At 41.2% G+C, this 17,580-nt stretch overlaps 1 long non-coding RNA gene across 1 annotated transcript; it reads right to left on the reverse strand.

Moving 5' to 3' along the window:
• Positions 1-5,879: 5,879 nt before the first annotated feature.
• On the reverse strand, positions 5,880-8,735 carry LOC307040764. The gene is made up of 3 exons (XR_013808595.1): positions 8,152-8,735; positions 7,092-7,243; positions 5,880-6,947 (listed from the first exon to the last, which is right to left on the reverse strand). It is a non-coding gene; the product is annotated as an uncharacterized lncRNA (long non-coding RNA).
• Between the last annotated feature and the right edge of the window lie 8,845 nt (positions 8,736-17,580).

The following is a 17,580-nucleotide window of genomic DNA, read 5'->3' on the forward strand; positions in this document are numbered from 1 at the left end:
ACTTATATTGAAACTGAATCTTTCTAGTAATTTCCCAAGACATGCAGAATTCCAAGGGGCAGTGTGTGTGTGTGTGTGTGTGTGTGTGTGTGTGTGTGTGTGTGTGTGTGTGTGTGTGTGTGTGTGTGTGTGTGTGTGTGTGTGTGCGTTTGTGCGTGTGTGTGTGTGTGTGTGTGTGTGTGTGAGGTTCACATCTTCCTTTGTGCTTCTTCAAACCTCACAAACAATAGAGAAAGACCAGCACAAATAAACAGGGACTGATTTATCCCAGATTGTGTTTGTTGGCATATCCACATGTGTCCTCAGTATGTTCCAAGGACCGTGTAAATAACTCATATGTGGGGATGTTTCGGCGTGTGTGTGTGTGTGTGTGTATGTTATGGAGCTAATTTCCTGCCAAAACTCCACAAACAAACTAAACATGATTTACAAATGCCACTAAACAACACAGTGTGGTTTTGCAGGAAATGAGCTGTGTCTCGTCTTCAATCAAGGAGATTTGTACACCCGTGTGTGTGTGTGTGTGTGTGTGTGTGTGTGTGTGTGTGTGTGTGTGTGTGTGTGTTTATATAGGGAACTGAAAATCAGAGCTCACACCTGTCTGTGTTCCCTGTATTGTGGATACAGAATGTTTGTTGTGCTGCAGTCAGTCAGGATTCCTCTCACACAGCCTTTATCTGTAGTGTGGGAAAAATAGGGGATAGTTACTGGGAAATGGGATGACTCCAAGTCATCCCAGCACTTGTATAACTCTTAGAAAAGTGTGTTGCAGAAAACATTGTTGTAATCTAACACATTATCAATTGCACAGGACAAAAGCAACACACTCCTATTAATATAGGCGTTGTGGGTTAAACTTGTTAGCAAAATGCTAATGGGAGAGCATTATCCTCCTTTAAGTTAATTGACTTTGATTTACTGTTAAATGTGCCTGTTGGCAATATTGTAAGTACAGTATGGTAATGGAAGTGCTCGCAGCTTCAAAACTTAAATAATGTATTGCGTTTAAAGTACTGGCAAAGATTAATAGTTACAACGGATATAGGATCTACTTATGCATACTTTATTGTGAGTGCAGTTTTGTGTTCATTTATAACAGTTGTTTTAATATTTAGAAACATTACCTGCTCTGCAGAAGGGGTGAACACATATCACAATTTGAGTGTACTGCACTAGCAAGGACTATGGTTGGTTAAAGATTTAGTTACAGGAGGTATTGGATGTTAAGCACTGATGAATTTATGGGAAAGGGGTAAAAAAAGTGTTTCTGCTTAATGTGAATACAAACCCCTAGACGTGACCTACAATGAGACAAACAGTATGCACCAGATTAAGTAGAAAGAGTCGGGGGAAGACAGGTAGAGGGGATGAAGGGGTGTAAGAAAGAGGAATGAATGGATGAAGCAAAGTAGGGAGGGAGTGATGGAGGTATGTGGATGCCTGAAGGCTCGTTCATAAAGTACCTAAATACATAGTAGCATACATATTTATTTTGATCCACAGCCTAATCTTTTACCTAACCAACCAAGAACAGTGTTTCAATTCACAACGTTAACAACGGTTGGTTTAATCTCATAGAACTGATGTTTCCCTCTGAAGGTCATGAATGGGTACTTCCCTTTTAGTAGAGTGTTTTGCTGTTTTGTGATTACGGCTAGATTTTGTTGCCTGGATTTCAGTTTATTTGCAGAACCACATTGTGACTTATCACAGCAAATGTATTTCTGTATCATAGCAATGAGTTTAAATAGGTTCTATAACAAAATGTTACTTACCAACATCATCTTAAATCAACAGCTGAGTTGGATGGAAAACCTGTTGTAATACTAGTGTTGGGGTAGTAACTCTACTAGTTAAATTACTTTTTGATTACTGTACTCTGTAATATCAACTGAGATCAAACATAAATCAAATGACAAATAACAATATAAAGTTAAACCTCATTTATGCCCAGATCAGCACAAACCCTTAATCTAATAAGGACAACACTTTACACAAGACCCCTGTTACTGCTCTTTGTTTGAACATCATGTTTTCTTGAGCTCAGTTACCATCCTAGCATAACACTGGTCCAGACATCCATGAAGTCTTGAGTGTAGCGCAAGCTCCCGTTATGCAGATATTGGACCTTAAAGTAACGAGATCATTTCATGCTCAGTAACTGTAATGTGATTCCTGCTGAACCAAGTGACACGTTACACTACTGCGCCACGGACAAATGTATTCTGATTATTACTGTAACGTGTTACTTTGTAGCGCGTTACCCCAAAACTGTGTATCACAGATATTATGTTCTACTTTGCATGTGAGAAATGTTTGTGGACCTTAAAGTCCCCTATGTGCACAGTCAGATAACATGTGTTTTCTCTGCTGGGCTCTGAAGAATGATTCAATGTTTACTTATTCACACAGAGGCGCTGACATTTAAAGAGCCTTATCTCATCGCAGCTTGTTTAACGGCGAGTTTGGAAATCCGTTTTTTTTATTGGTGGCTGTATTCTGATAATAGGCTTGAGAGTGAGAGAAGGTGCATTTCTTATTGTGTTGGCAATGTGTCAGTCATTATTATTATTATATTAATTGTGTGTGTGTGTGTGTGTGTGTGTGTGTGTGTGTGTGTGTGTGTGTGTGTGTGTGTGTGTGTGTGTGTGTGTGTGTGTGTGTGTGTGTGTGTGTGTGTTTGTGTGCTATGGAGCTAATTTCCTGCCAAAACTCCACAAACAAACTAAACATGATTTACAAATGCCTTATGATTCAGGTTTTGCAGGAAATTAGCTCCATAGTGTGTCTCGTCTGCAATCAAGGAGATTTGTACACCCACGTGCGTTTAACACACCTTGAAGTTAATTATACAAAAATATGAGAGCAAGACAAAAAGATAAATTGGGGTGGTGATCACTAGGCTCAGATTCCCAATAGAAAACAAAATGCTCTAATAGTTTCAAACTGAAAAACCAGTCACACATGTTTTGTATTATCCTTGTACATGTTTAATCAGTGTTAAAGCAAAAATGGGCAGAACACAATTTAATTATATATCTTGTCAAATGTAACTACTGGTCAAAGATGATCCTTTCTAATAGCTTATGGCGCATTTCCACTGCAGCGGGTAGCCCTGTTTAAGCGTCCTCAAGCGGCCAGGCCAGTTTTTGGTGGCCTTTCCATATAGCGCCGCACTGGCTAGCGGCTACTTTTTCACTCTTTTTCCGGCCCCATAAAATCGTGGTTCTATCAGGCCAGGGCCAGGGCTGAACTAGTGACGTCAACACTCTCGACTGCTGATTGGTCAGAGAGAATCGTCACAAGATCGCGCGCGAGATCATCCCTAGCATCGCATATATATTTAGAAGCAAGCTTGCAGCATTTTTATACACAGCATATTTGTAAACGGAGGAGCTACAAAAATGGCAACGTCGAAGAAAAGCACACTGTGGTCGACCGAGGAGGTGACGACGTTCCTACATGTCATTGGGGATGATAAAATCCAGCGGGAGCTCGACAGAACAACTCGAAATGTGAAAGTGTTCCAGGATGTCTCTGCACAGATGTCCGAACGCGGATTTTCGAGGACTTTCCTGCAGTGTAGGGAAAAGCTGAAAAAGATGAAGAGTGAATATCGCCAAGTAAAGGACAACAACAACACGAGTGGTGCGGGTAGGAAACACTGGAAGTGGTTCGACTTGTTGGACCAGATTTACGGCCATAGACCCGGCCAACGTTGGGAGGGAGGGAGGCCTGGACTCTGCAACAGCTTTACTGGAGTCCCTGCAAGGTACGCTCACTTCTAACAAAGAAGTCTATTTTAGCCTTACATTAATGTTCGACAACCCATGCTTTTATGGAGCCCCGAAGAGCTACATAGCTAGCTAAGGCAGATAGCCTAGGCAGATAGCCTTAGCTAGAGCTATTTTTTGCTAACACCATATGTGCCATTGTTTACGTTCAGTTTTTCTTTTCTATAGTTGTTGATGCTATTTAGGATTGTGCTGCAGTAGTTTGTGGAATTAACAAGTCATTTTGCTGTTCTAGATGATTACATTGGGACTAGTGAGGAGGAACATTCCCGAACAACAGGTGATGGCAGTGTTCCATCCACAACATCGTCATCGAATCCAGAACGGACCCCAACTCGACCACAGACACCAACAGCAGAACAAACTCGACCACAGACCCCAACGCCGAGTGCCAGCTCGACCCCGCAGCGTGTGGTTCTAGGTAAGAAATAGAAATGGCAAAACGACTGGAATTGTGTTTTTTTTTTTTTTAAACCTTGGATCATCCATCGTCAGTAATTAAAATAAGCTATACCACTGTGTGGGAATGCTCTGTTACAAGTAACGTTTTAGCTAGTATGCAGCTAGTACAGTTGTGTGTGACATCCTATCATATATATATATTTATATTCATTATCAACAGGCTGGACATAATCTAATTCACTTTCACAATCATTGTAAACATCTAGGGCCAGAACTTTCTTTAGTTCATCCTTACTGTCGTTCTGTTTATACATGTTATTCTTATATCCTTGTGTGACCTGTACCTGTCCTGTGTTTTTTTCTTATTGCTAATATAATCTTATTGTCACCCAGGCAAGAGGAAACGAGGAGGAGAGGATCGGGCCCAGCAGGAACGGCACCATGAACAGCACATGGCCCAGCAGGAACGGCACTTGGACTGGGCCAAAGCGTCTGCTGAGCGGAGATGGGAGTTGGATGCGGCCTTGAGAAGGGAGGAGGCCGTCTTGAGAAGGGAGGAGGCCGCTCAAGCAGAGACCTTCAACCTAGCCTTCCTGCGCACTCTTGGCGAGGTGCTGGGCATCCAACGTTGCAGCAGACGTGGCCGCCGACGTGGCCCGTCTCCTCCTTGATACTTCAAATAACCTTAATAGTTATTGTACATATTATATATTTTTTATCTAGTTAATTTTTAAATGCAACATTTGTACTTTCTTGTTTATTTATTTTCTTTAAAATATTCATTTTATATTTACAATGCCATGTATATTTATGCTGGCTGCAATACAGTTTTACCTTTTTTATTTGTATTGTTTAATGGCATGGCTTTTTGATACAAACATTTTTTTGTATTGTATACTGCCATCAATAAAGTACTTCTTTGACTTATCTTATCTCTTGTTGATAATGAATTGCACCCAACAGAAACAAAATCAGATTCACATAATCTTGATTTAGAGAAGATATAAACATACATGAATTTATAAAGCAATAACAAACACCATCAGTTAGGAAAAAGCCCATAAGATAAAAGTTAGTTTTAAGAGATTTAAAGCAAGAAATTGAGTTTGCTAGCTTGAGGTCCTCCTCTAAAACATTATTACATGTTTATTTTGTAATGGTATTAAGAATACATACATGTAGTAGAAATTGCTCAATTGTAATATCCTCGTTCTGCTAGACTCAAACAACACATTCCTTATATATTTCAAAGACGAGAGAACAAAAGAAGAAACCTATAACCCATTCAAGCAAGCTTTTAACATGTTTAGAAGAAAGATTGAGGTTATATTTTAATATATTATTTTATGTTGTGGATACTTTAGCCTCCATCCATGTTTACAATTGTCCACACTATTTTACACTTGCATTTATGAATATAGTTTTGCTGTGTTTTACACTTTAGTATTTATGTCTATAGTTAGCTTTGATATTCTCTTAATTTATTAGAAAGATTTTCTTTTCATGATCTGATATTTCCTCAAATGTTCTTATTATGGGGCAGTAAACTGGTGCTTGAAATTCAAATATTTACTAAATATTCAATTCAGATAACAACATTTTTGTTTAAAACATTTGACAAACACATGTATATGAAAAAAAAAGATTTATTTATGTTCAATACAATGAATACAATACAATGCATATTTAGGTATTCAGGTAGCGCATCAAACCCTCTCTGATGTCAGTGCCCTCCTCCTCTGCACCTTGAGCCACTGCTACCCCAGGCTCTGCTGCTGCTGCTGGTGCATTCCACCCATCATCGTAGTCCTCTCCATGACTCTCGCAGAGGTTATGCAGAGCACAGCATGTCAGCACCATGGATTTCACAAGTTTCACATCACAGTCATTTCTTTTCATGAGGCAACGCCACCTTCCCTTCAGTCTACAAAATGCGTTTTCAACCACTACCCGTGCGCTGCAAATTTGCTTGTTGTATACCACATGTTCTGCTGTCAGCCGTCAAGTGTCTGGGAAGGGTTTTAAGAGCCAGCTTTGCAAGGGATAGGCATTGTCTCCCAGGATGTAATAGCCAGCATTCACCCCACCAATGTCCCTGGTGCAAGGTGGAAAGTAGTTGCCACGACTGGCCAACTCCCATAATGAGGACAGTCTCAAAACCCAAGCGTCATGCATGCTCCCAGACATTCCTGCAAACACATTCCAGAAATGTCCCTTTCCATCTACAACTCCTTGAAGGATGATGGAGTGCAAGCCTTTCCGGTTGAAATAGTCACAGTGGTATTCCTGTGGTGCCAAGATGGGTATGTGTGATCCATCAATAGCACCTACACACTGTGGGAGCCCCCACCGGTTCTCAGTGTAGGCAGCCATTTCTGCAAACTTCTGCCGGTCTGGTGAACGAATTAGTTCCGGTACTAACAACGTCTCTGCAGCAGCACAGAAGTATTGCACACACCGGCACACAGTGGTGTTGCTCACTCCGAAAAGATGTCCAATGCTTCTGTACTCTGAGCCGGTATCAAGCTTCCACAGTGCGATGGCCACTCTCTTCTTTAGAGGTATACACACGCGGAATGTTGTGTCCTGTCTCTCCATCGCTGGCCGCAGTTTGTTGCACAGGTAGATGTATGTTTCCTCAGACATCCGGAAGTTATCCACCCACTGAGTGTGTGTGAAAGATGGAACAATCACAGACCACCACTCGGTAGCTCGGTCGAGCATCCAAACACATGGTTTGCGGCGACGTAACTTCGGAAATACACAAACAAAAGCATACATATTTTAATACGTAAAAGTGGTAGCTACAATTACTTAAATACTTGAACCACTTTAGTTTGGTCGTATTGTGAGCGTGAGCCTAAACACATGGCTAGTTAGCGAACGTTAGCTTACCGAGTAGCGTTGTCGTCTAGTCCTGTTGTAGTCTCTGCAGCGTTGTAGGACTTCCAAAACTCTATCGTCAGCTTCTTCTGCATCTCGTCTTGCTATACCCAACCTACTTTGAAACATCGCTTTCCTGCTTGCTGTGATCACTTTCCTTCTTGCTGTGATAACAAGCCACACACCAAGAAACAAGTAAATGATTGCTTCCACATCCTCCATTGTTGTGTGTGTTTTGTGAGTTGTGTCTTGTTGTGTCGCATTGAAGATGACACCACTGCAGTTTTACCCAGCATCGCTCCGCCCAAAAAGCCCACCAAAAAGCTGATCGCCCCGCCTACACTGCGTTGCTACCCCAGGTCCTAAACTGTAATGGGAATGCGCCACGGCCTCGGACGGCCAGCGAGGCAGCCCGAGGCCTTAGCGAGGACGCTTAGGGACGCTTAAATGGGGCTACCCCGCCAGAGGCGCGGGAAGGTATTTTGAGTGGGGGTGCTGAGGTGCTGGACTCCAGTGAACACTATTACGGGCACTATAGAGCACGCACAAAAAAACTCCCCACACGCAAACACACAGTAAACCCGCGACTGTTACAATGAAGGCTCGATAATCAGCTCACGGCATATTGGCAGGGGTAAAGTGCTATTTTTTACGAGTGGGGAGCGGACCTCACCTCCTCTAGGGGGGTCCGGGGGGATGCTCCCCCGGGAAGATTTTTTAAATATTGAAGTTAAAAGCATCAATCTGATGCACTTTGAGAGCAACATTAAGAGATCTATGGATACATCTCTCAACACCCAGATGAAACACAACTGTAAGCAGATGTTCTTTTTCTTTATGGATATTTTACAAATCACTCCCCTTTCAAACTGTATTCTTGTTTTACTGCCATATAGTATTTCATAATTGTTTTTCCTTTATTCTCTTATTCTTTTTATAACTTTAATAATCATATGAAGGTGTCCCGCGGAAATAATCTTTTGAATAATTTTTGACCAAACCGTTTGAGACCCACTGAGATAACTTAGACTAAAGTTAACTATCTAAACACTCAGAGAGTCCTTTAGCTCACCTGAGCCTCTCAGTCTGAGAGGAGAGCTCTCCTCCAGCTTGTTGTGGAACAAACAGCTCCGTATGTCCGTTAGTGCAGCTAGCTAACCAGATGCTAACAACACGGTCCCTGCTGCTGGCACCGGTCCCTCTCTCTCTCTCCCCCTCTCTCACACACACTAAATGCGCTATTTCCGCACACACACAGAGCCGCGAGCTTGAATGACACAAGCACACTTTTATTTCCATCCAACTCTCTGATTGGTGTGGTGTCTTGCCTCTGTTGCATTCACTGAACACGGGAAATTACAGTCCTGCCGTCCTTTCTAGTGTCTTGATGAGGTTCACGTAAAGCACGGTTAATGTATTATATTATTGAGGTAGAATTGTCCGGGGCTACAGAAAAAACATTCGGGGCAGGCCAAAATATCATTTTACCAACAATGTGGAATTTATTGGCTACATATTACACAGATTATGCACAGCGGGAGTAGCAATAACCGTCAAATAATAATTCAGACAGGGGAGCTCCGCACCCCCTGCCTGCCGCTAGGGGGTGCTGCAGCGCCCTCAGCACCCCCCTTCCTGCGCCCATGTACCCCGCTGCGGTGGAAATGTGCCATTAGTATGTCTTGCAGTTGTCTGCGATACAAGTTCATTTAAAGAGCAACTTCCAGGTTAAAGACACCTGTGAATAAATGTGTATGAAAATGATGAATACACTAGATTTTCAAAAAAAGATGCAGAAATATACACTACAGTGACATCTGGCGTCGTTTTTGTAAGAAATGTTCACTTCCGCATAAAAAAGCCTCGGCACGTGACCTCCCGCGTGTGACGTAACACGGGGGACACAAGGGGGAGAGCGGCCGGTGTAACGTATTAATAAACATGGATCCCAATGCTAGTTTTGACACAGAAGAAGTTGAACATGAATATTCGAATGCATATAACGGACCACAACCTTATAATTATGAGCCTGCTAGGCGTCCAAGAGACCAGGAGCAGCCAAGGATTAGAAGAAATAACGGCCATCGGAGAGAAATTGAGCTGTGGTGTGTGGAGAACCAGTGGAGAACTGGGCAGCTATCTTGGTGAGTGACCGGGGTTAGCTACAGAATGTTAGCTAACGTCACATCACAACATTGTAAAGTTAGCTATAATATATCAGGCTATAACTAAAGTAGCATTGATAATATAGTAACGTTACTGGCAGCACTGTTGATACTGATCCATAACAGAAACTAATGCGCAAGTATCAGCCGTATCTCGCGTTACCTAATGCGACTCCACACTACGGTGCTGTGTACCGGAGGAGATACGGCTGATACTTGACGATCTGGCGGAGAAAGGTTGTGGATAGTGATGGCAGTTTGACACTGAAGCTTCGAACGGAGCTTCAACCCTGGACTTCCTATTCCATAGAAGCAGTGCTTCGAAGCTTGCTTCAAATCACGTGACATGTGACGTCCAAAGCAGCAACTGCTTCAAATCACGTGACATGTGACATCCGAACCAGCAACTGCTTCATTTCCTGAATGAATCAACTCACTGGTTCGCCGTCCAATCAGGTGATTCAATGCACTGCCTCGTCTCGATTAGGTGACAGGTTGAAACAGTTTCAAATTTGAGCGCTTCAACACTTTAGAACCGCTCTAAACAATGCGCAATGTGTGGGTTGTTGTCGTAGTTTGCATTGTTGCTGTTGAGTTGTTGTTGGCATTGCATTTGAATTGGATCATTATAGAGCAAGCTAGGAAGAAAAATAGGTCGTTCTCGCTCGTGAAACACTTCGAAATGTGGAGAAGTTGTGAACAAAAAGACAATGAGTAATATAAAAACACTCAGGTGGTCTAAGGAATTGATAGCCCAGTGGATAGAGCCGGCGGCCAAGATGCGGTGATATCCTCCGCGCAGCTGGTTCAAAGCACGGAATAGTTAAACTTTTAATCTTTGCTTTTAATACTTTAATAACTGATAAAAGGCCCTCTCCGCCCAAAAAAATGTTAAGCACTCTCTAGTCTCTTCTCAATAACCCAATACACACTATTATCAATCTTTAATTGCAAATAGAACATGATATTCAGTCTTTGTGTGGTGTGTGTGTGTGTGTGTGTGTGTGTGTGTGTGTGTGTGTGTGTGTGTGTGTGTCTAATATTTTTCAAGGCAAAGATACGTTAAACCCACTGCAGCCTTGCACTTCGCCAGGAGAGGTCGCTGTAACTGAAGCTTCGAGAAATGAACCTATTTCCGACACAATTGTCCAAGTGGTTCGACGCTTCATTCAAAGCTTCATTTTGCCATCACTAGTTGTGGAGCCTCCGTTGATATGTCGTTGTAAATGGCTTGATGGAAAGCAGGTGTGTAGTCGGGGAGGGTGCACAGCTGATTGCAGCAGGTGAGTGGAGGTTGAGCCGGGAGCGACAGCCACCACGCCCACACAAACAACACAGACAGGGGGAAACGAACAAACACAAAGGAGACGGCTGGAGCAGTACAGCCACCACAGCGTTACCTAATGCAATGTCTTAAGGTGCCGCGTACCGGAGGGGAGAGAGAGAGAGAGAGCAGCGAAGGGGGGTGGGGGGGAGAGAGAAGTAATACGGTTTCCTGATAAAACTGTGGAGAGTATGTGCTGCAGGGAGGTGGATGCACAACGCACCCAGGAACGAACGCTAGCTCCGGTCCTTTTTACTGTGGACTCGATGTCCTGACAGGCTGGTATTTGTGCAAGCTGCACAAACACAATACTGCACCATGATTACAAATGGTGAAATACAATGTAAAACTAACGAAAAATACCAGCTCCTTAAAACACAACCGCTCTACCCAACGCAACTCTACTATACCCGCGGTCAGAGAGCGGAGATGTGTCCCCTGCGTGATGTAATATGACGCGTTTGACGTATGACCTTAAAAAAAAGCCGTTTTTAAGAGCAGAGCTCAAAATTGCTCCTTTCCCTCTGAATTCCTGCCCTTATGTCTCGTAAAACATATCAAATCCTGCATTCACTTTTTTAATTGTAATTTTCAAGCAAGTTTAAGCATAAATGTAGAATAAATTAAAACCTGCAAGATGCTCTTTAAGTTCCTCAGATTGTTTTCTGTGATTTAGTCTTCCTAATAAAAGCGGAGGCCTTCCTCTTTCATTGCAGGCAGATGTACACGCCTCGTCTCACTGACCAAAGAAGCAATAAAACAAAAGGCCCATGTCTAAAGGTTCAGCTGAGTTCAAAATTCAATAAGAAAAGTTCAACCGAAGATGGATTTCACTGAGGTCCAACATTCTCTCATAATTGTGTTAAAACTGTGGAATCCAGGTTAAATTCCATGCTTTATTTACCTTTAACAAAACAAAGGAGATCCAATAATGACTCCAGCTGGATCCACAAAACAAATCCAATAAATTCAATGTGTTGGATTGAAGCCAATTTGAGTTGCACCTCCACACCTCCACACCTCCACATACAAACACATACACACAATGGTATTTCTCCAACAGCAGTCTCATGATCAACTTTAACACAGACTTACTCATTACTGTAGCCTCTCTGTGAAATGTTTCAACAACATGCAACAACCTCCATGAAACGGAGATCCAAGAAAAGGAATTTCTGAAATACTTTGTTTTTGTTTTGTAGTTTTAATTTTTTCTTTGGGGTCTTCTTAATGTGAGAGATTTAATGGTTTATTGTGACATCACTTGTAGGTTTTTTAACTTTTATGAATGGTAAACAATTTTTTAAAGGGTCATTTGTGCCGTTCGTGGCTAGAGCCATTACATAGTTTTGATTTTCTGTTTGTTACATTATATTTTAATTGTTAGGGTTAGGGTTGTCAGAAATGCTTTTGTTAATTTCTTTAAATTTGGCATTAACCTCCACTTTGACTCAAATGTTCAAAAGTCAAGGTCACCTAACCGTAATTCTTCTGAACGCAACATCTAGGTCAGTGGTTCTCAACTGGTGGGTCGCGACCCAAAAGTGGGTCGTGGACCCGTTTCCAGTGGGTCGCAGATGTGTGAGTGAAAAAAAAGAAAATTGAAAAAAAAGAAATGTATTTTTATTTTATTTTTTTGTGGGGGAAAAAGTCAAACTTTTATTTTGAAGGCCCGATTTTCTAACGCTGTGCATGCAGTAAGCGTTGGACTGAAAGTACCGGAGACCATAAACGGTTAAAAAAACTTCTGTCACTTAGTGATCATCTCCTCAATAAAACATCTTTGCTGATGTTTTTTCGAGTCTTCTGGCCAATCAGAATCAAGATTGTAGCCGGAAGTCCCCACGGAGAATAACTTTGCGGTAGAACTATTATTTATACATCCATGGGTACAACTTCAGATAAAAATGAACACATAATGACATATGACCCCCGGTTTGATGATTGACAGGTCACAGAACAATGGGGGCTATCTACCCTTACACACAATTTAAACTATTTCACACAGACTACCTCCTCTTTGCTCTGTGTGGAGCAGCAAGTTCAGCTGTCAGAACAAAGTGAAAAACAAACAATGGCATAAAATATTATTAATATGTCGTAATACATCTATTTATTTTCTTCTGAGAGTGTACCAGAATGGGTAGTTTATATGTTAGTATTTCAAAAAATCTCAGGGGGGAGAATACCTCCAGAACCCCCTTCTGGGGTTAGGTTTTCAGCACGTGTGCCTTTTTATGTTATACAGTTCAGCTTCGATTCCATCATCTCATTAAACCTTATTTAAAAGCATTCTTTTGTTCTGTGAAGGGATATAAGGGATATGCACTGTACTTCACTTTAATTGATATTGTATGCTGCAAAGCGTATATATTACTGCAGGATTTTTTGTTAAATAGATTTGAGTGGTTAAAAATGTTGGGTCGCAATCTATTGACTAAGGAAAAAGTGGGTCCCGAGACCTGACCAGTTGAGAACCACTGATCGAGGTCATGTCAAAGGTTAAGTTCACTGTTTTCTCACTAGACCGTTTCTTTGGACACATTACAAACTCCTATGCTAATTACAACAATTTCCCACAAATGTGCTGGTGACATGAAAGTTAGTAAGACCCAACGCAGAACAAAATGTAGTTATGTATAAGCAAGCTTTAGGTAAAGAAAAAGATGAGGAGGAACAGAGGAAGCAAATCCAAAAAGGAACACAAAAAGTCTGTCTTTTCCTAATCCCTTTTCCATAACCCCAGTGAAAAAACGTAATGGAGTTAAGGAAAGATATGGAGGATCCTTTATCAGGACTTAGAAAAAGACAACTGTGGTGCTAAGAGAATCTGACTGCACTTACATTGGGCGACACAATTAAGACAGGGGGTGCTCTTGATGCCGCAGGGAAATGCTATTTTCCGTCAGCCATCACGTTAAATGTTGCAGTCCTAAGGTATATTGGGACATAATTTCTTACTTTCCCTTCATAACGGTTGGTCCAGCGTATCCTAAGATAAAGGAGAGGATAAGGGAAATGCGTATCATTTAATATAGGCCTACAGTGCTTATTAAGCATTTTACAACTTGTGTTATAACTTGACAAAGTGTTTTGCTTTGAACGTTCAACACTATAATAATCAAAAGGAGAAATATAACGTTACTTTTTCACTGTAGGATGATCAAAGAAAGTCAATATTTCATGGTGTAAACTACATGTTTTATTTCAGTTCCAACCTAATGAAGAATATATTTCATTTCAGACCTTTATTTATTGATCTCTTTTTCAAGGGAGACCTGCTGTCACTATTGTCCACGTTCATAATGCTGCATAAAACAACAACATATTAGCGCACGGTGCCAAGTATCTAGGTGCGCTTACAGTAGTCGGAGTTGGATTGTCTTGAAGCCTGATCGTTTTTTCAAAGTCCTTTTGAATTCTGCTAACCATTATTCCTCAATAAATAGTGGTTAGGGAAAGAGGAGCGGATCTTTGGACAATTCGACCGCAACCCAAGATCGTGATGAAAAAGACCACAACATTCTAGAGCAGCCTTTCCCAAACTCAGGGTCCGGTCGCGGACCCGTTTTGATTGGGTCGCAGTTAAATGCATTGCTACACACACACAGCGTCAGAGCTGATGGCTGAATTGCAAATACAAAAATACAAAAACAATTGTATGTTATTTTTAATTTTTAAAATCAAATTATGCAATATAGCATTGTATATTGAATGATTTAATTTTCTAAATACAAATAAACTAAAAATAAAAGATAGTATTTGTATCAGCTCTGACGCGTCCCCCGCGAAAGTTTTCACGCTGTCTGTTTATTGTCTGTTGATTAATCCCGATCGTACATGATGGCAAAAAGATGATACAAAGAGGAGTTTTTAAACGTTGGCTTCACAAAAGCTGTTAGAAATGGAGAGGAGCGGCCTCAGTGTGTTTTATGTGGAGAGGTGCTCAGTAACGAAAGCTTGAAAATGAATAAACTGGACCGGCATCTCCAAACAAAACATCCTCTGCATCGGGACAAATCGAAGGATTTTTTCATCTGCAAAGAAGAGTCTTTCGAAGCAGTGTTTTGACGGCGGAAAAGTAAGTCACTCATTTTAATCATTCGTTTTGTGTGTTTGTGAGTTTGTCAGGGTCTGTTGTGAAATTGTTTCGTTCATGCAATGTTGGATGAAATGCAGACTGAGCCCCGGAGCGGACCGCCAGCTGCGCGCTCTCGCGCGTCCTCTACTCGCTCCCGCGAGTCCACTACATTCTGCAGCGGCATAGAGCGGTGTTTCAACTTTTACTAGCCTGAAATGTTTTTAAAACGTCCGGGAGAAAGACAGAGAAACAATAACCACAGGAAGATTAGAGGGAAAGTGACAGGCAGTATGAGAAGGAAAGCGGGAGAAAGTATCAGCCGCACGGACGTGACTGCTGCAGTGTGATGCATAGGAATACATATGGGGGTTATTCCCTATCTTTATTCAAGAGCGTGGTCTTTAAATTTGAGAGCATAATTTATTGATTTCACGTTCAGAATATGTATTTCTTTCCCTCAAACCCTGTCCTCACACTCAAATAGTGCCTGCTTGCACTTAGACTTGCTCTGCTTCTGCTCAAACTGTACGCTTGCACTCAGATATATATCTGCTTACAGGTTTCCTGTGTTCCAGCTTAAAACCTTCTCCTCGCACTCAGGCTGTTTCTGTGCGTTCGTGAAATGTCTGCTCTCAGATTTCTTCTGTGCGCGCTTGGATCTTTTGTGCAACAACCCTTTCAAAATTCCTCTGTGGGGATTCCCCATAGTATTGAGTATGTAAGTCGCTTTGGATAAAAGCGTCTATCAAGTAACATGTAATGTAATGCGCTATAAATGCGGTTGCCAGGTCCACATTCGTACGCCGGCTGCTGTTAAAAATCACCCAATAACCCAGCAATGTTAATGATAATATCTTCTCTGTTATTTTCAGGCATTCAAAGGGAACAGAGGGGCACTGAGGGAATCCTATCAAGTCAGCCTCCACAAAAAAAAAGTTAATCAGTTGCCAAGTGTTGGAGTTTCTTTGTCTCTCATAGTGTTTTAAAACAGCTCTGTTCATTTAAAAGTGTTTTAAAAATGTGTGTACATAGTTTTTGATCTAGTGACAAACTTAATGTTGCACTTCTGAGAATTTAAATGTGGTTTCACCTGTGATGTACTGAATACACTTGACTGCACTTCCTATAGTTAGTGTTTTGTCCCTTTCTGTTTACAACATGTTTGTTATTTGTTCATTTAAAATAGTTAAAAATGGTGTGGACATAGTTTTTGAGCTAGCGACAAACTTAATATTGCACTTTTGATAATTGTATAACTAAAATTTGATTTGTACTGTATATACTTGACTGCACGTCCCATGTTTCGTCTTTCTGCTTTGATCCTTATTTTTTCTGGGCAAGCCCAAAGGGAAGGTTGTTATGGTGAGAAACCTAATTGCTGCGATGCACTTTTATAATTAAATACATATTTTCATTTACATTTTAAATTCATGGTGTGTTGCATTCTTTTTTTTATAACTGTAGATATTATGGAAAATCATGACATTTTATAACTTGGGTCCCTTAGGACCACAACATTTCTGTTTTGGGTCTCATGCTGAAAAAGTTTGGGAACCCCTGTTCTAGAGAGTTTAGGAGAACAATAGTTTGATGATAATTCTCTGTGTTTTTATCACATCAGGCAACACCTTTCATAATAAATGTGTAAATATAAAAGTCTTGATTATAGCACTTTGTGTCCAAGGTTTTTGGCTCAAATCTGGCCAACTCCACCTCATGACGTAGATCAAAAGGTATTGAAAGCTCCAGACAAAACAAAAGAATAAGTACAAATGGAGACTCCTTTGTTGAAGATGTTGACCCAAGTCCAGAGTCCAAGAACCTGCATCAGGCCAAGCTGAAGATTGCTTCTCTGGGTTGTTCAGGGTCCAACATCCCGGTCCTCATACATTAACGTTACCATGTGGCTGTAAGGCTGACCTGGGTTCAGTCAGCCGATGCTGCACTAGATGCTCTGAATACTTGAGAGGATTAGTTTGTTTGGTGCTTTGAACATTCATCAGCTGTGTCCCATGTTTACCTCAGCAACCACCCTCACAGGGTCTGCCCTTTATCCTGCTCGGTTCACAGCCAAGACATGATCACATGATTGTTCACACTTAACAGCAATACTAAAACTCAATGAATGAAACACTGCTTGATTTTTGTGGGTGGGTATTTATGGATGTATTAACTTAAATTGATCTGGGGGGAAAAGTGTGTATTTCGGTCCGTCTTGATTTCTTCTTTCCAGAATAAAAACTAAAAAGACATATAATGATCTGGAGGAAATAAAACATTTAAAGCAGCAATGTGATTTTTTCGGCGTTCTGAATCTCTCATCTAAAATTACAAAAACAGCCACTGCACAAGTCAGAAGCTAATTTCACATCACTGGAAGAAAACAAGCAGTGTTTGCTATTATCTCTACTAACTATTGTACCATTAAGTTATTGGAAAATATATTTTGTTACAATGGCAACATCTGCTCAGTACAAGGTCTGAGGAGAAGGCAATTCAAAGGCTTTGGCATTCGACATCCATTTAGTTAGAAGCTACAAGTGGGAACAAAAGTGGGATTCAGGAATTTACCACTGCCTGCAAGTCTTTGATGAATACTGAAGTACTCTCCTATCTGGAGCACTGAGGAAGAGGAGGAGGAGTGTGAGAGGAGCTTGTGAAGGCAGAGTAATGGCGCTTTTCCACTGCAGGGCCTCGCTCGGCTTAGTACGGTATGGCTAGGCCTTGTTAGGCCTTGTTAGTCCAGGTTTCACTTTATTCTGCGTTTCCATTACAGTTGCAGTAGTTTTAGCCAGTCGTCATTTGTGCAAGTGCTGTACTTGTAGAGTGACCATATCTATATATGCATGTTGGTAGTTCGTTGTCAGACTGTTACTGGAAAAGTAGTATTGAATTTGGGTGTATACTATTTTTTCTATTAATTTACTTAAT

Source organism: Notothenia rossii, assembly GCF_949606895.1.
Source record: "Notothenia rossii genome assembly, chromosome: 5".
Taxonomy (NCBI): domain Eukaryota; kingdom Metazoa; phylum Chordata; class Actinopteri; order Perciformes; family Nototheniidae; genus Notothenia; species Notothenia rossii.